This window comes from Pediculus humanus, genomic scaffold, assembly GCF_000006295.1.
Source record: "Pediculus humanus corporis 1103172108306 genomic scaffold, whole genome shotgun sequence".
In the NCBI taxonomy this organism is placed as follows: domain Eukaryota; kingdom Metazoa; phylum Arthropoda; class Insecta; order Psocodea; family Pediculidae; genus Pediculus; species Pediculus humanus.
This window is the reverse complement of record NW_002987875.1, coordinates 76,737-79,487: the sequence shown is the minus strand read 5'-3', so window position 1 is coordinate 79,487 and position 2,751 is coordinate 76,737.

The following is a 2,751-nucleotide window of genomic DNA, read 5'->3' as shown; positions in this document are numbered from 1 at the left end:
ATTTATATAATGTAAAAGGGACACAAAAAATTATTTATTTATATACAAGTTTTACGTTCCTATCCGTTCTCTTACGAAATATTATTATTATTATTATTATTATTAATACATTTGAATAATTAATCGATTAATTAATAATTAATTTATTTTTATTAATATTATAATAAATATACATATATTTAAAATTAAATCACAGAATTTAATTGAAATTATTATTGGTTTTTTTTTTTTTAGTTAAAATTCGCCTACCTTCCACGTTCCCCCTACCCCTCTCCCTCCCCTCTCGCTTCCCCGTCCCATCCCACTTTTCCATTATTACACTTGTTTCGTTTTTTTATTAACATTTTTGTGTCAAATTAAATTGAAATTTTTTTCTTTCCACCGATAAAAAAAAAAAAAAAAAACCTGTTTTTATTTAACCTGTAATTAAACGGAAATGGATCATTGATTAATGGTATAGGAAACCTACGAAAAAAAAAAAAAAAAAAAAACGCGCGTTTCCGCCACTTACCTTCACCTCACCCGGATTCACATAAAAAAAAATTTCGGATTATTTTTTTTTTACTTTTTATTTTTCAAAAACGTAAAATTTAATTAACGGGGGTGCATTATATACGACACGATTAAATTAAACATAAAAGATTCAAAATTACCAACCGGTTATTTCACCCCCCCCCCTCACCCCAAAAAACTTTCTTTTTTAAATGTTTAACTTATATCGTTGAATATCATTTTACAAAACGAAAAAAAAAAAAACAAAAAAATTAATAATATTGCTTATTTAAAATTTGTTAATATTACTATTATTATTATTATTATTATTATTATTATTATTATTATTATTATATTACTAAATATTTGCGTAATGTTTTTTTTCTTTACCCTATATTTATATAAATTGTATTATATATATATTATAATAATATTATTAATGCAATATAATTTTTATTATATCCACCGCTTTGTATATATTTATATATAGTATATATAATAAATAAATAAATAAATAACTAAATATTATTATTATTATTATTATTATTATTATTATTTTACACTTAAATTTTAAATAATATAAATAATAATAATAATAAATTAATTGAACACATAAAATTTAAATAATTTCTTTCTTTCATATTCTTTTTTTAATGTACATAATAAATAACAAACAACCTTACGAGGAGATATGAAATTTTACGTTTTCATATAAATTTACTATTATTATTATTATTAATAAATAAACAAACAGACAAACAAATAAATAAATAAATAAATAATAATAATAATTTCGTTTAAATTTTTTAGGCGTTAATTAACTAACAATCTACATAATATAGGAATCGACGAATAATTTTCTTTTTTTCTTTTCTTTTTTCTTTACAATTTTGACGGATTGTTTTTAAACGACAAACAAACAAACAAACAAACAAACGAAAAAAAAATATTTTGAAAAAAAAAAAAATTAAAAAATTTTTTAAATCGTTCGTCATTTTCACGTTCGATGAAAAATCGCTATATCACTTATTAATAATTAATTAATTAATTTATTTATTTATTTATTCGTTATAAATAATTTATAATAATAATAATTATTATTATGTTAATAGTATTTCTTTCCGTAATTATTATTAATATTTACTTAATTATTATTATTATTATTATTATTTTATTCATTTATTTACAATATAAATCACAATTTTTTAATATTTTTTTTTTTATGTATGCTTTTTTTTAGTTATTTATTTATTTATTTACTTATCTATTATTAAATATAATAATCGTTGTAATAAATAATTATTATTATTATCACTTATTATTCATATTAATAATAATAGTATGTGTAAATAATACCGGTTTATTATACTATAATTAGCAATTAACTTATTTTTTTTTTTTTACGTAATATTTTATTTATGTATATGTATATATTTATATATATTTTTATTTATTTTTTATTTTAATTAATTATTTATTTATTCATTCGTTCGTTAATTTATTCATTCATTCATTCATTCACTCACTTATTTATTCGTTATGGCGAATATCGTGCAAATTACAAAAATTTTATTTCTTATTATTATTATTATTATTATTATTAATAAGTTTCAATTTTTTAAAGCATTTATTATTACGTTATTAAAATAATAACGACAAAATAAAAAATAAATATGATGATTATAATGATAATGATAATAATAATAATACAAATAACTGTATCGTTTGTACAAGCACACACACACACATGCACGCGCGCGTACACAATATGAATGCATATATGTATAAATATATTAATATTAATAATAATAATAATAATAATAATAATAATAATAATTAAAGGTAACTTTCGTTTTCGTTGTCGCGCGTTTTATTAAAACGTATATTCTCTCGACATTAAATAATGTTTTTACAATAGTAGTTAATAATAATAATAATAATAATAATAATACTAGTAATAAAAATAATAATAATAATAATTTTTTTCCGTTAATAATAAAGGAACTTTGGAATGTATTTATTTTTTTTCTTCTTCAGAAATTCTAAAAAAAAAAAAAATGAAAACCATTTCGTAAACCGCGGTTTTTAATTTTTTATTTATTTATTACTATTATTATTATCATTATCATTATCATTATTATTATTTTATTTTTTAATGTTAAAGGATGATTTGAACGGCTTTTAAATTATTTTTTTTCATAATAATCTGCTGCTAATAAAATCTAATTAGTGGGTAAAAAAAAAAAAAAAAAAAAAAAA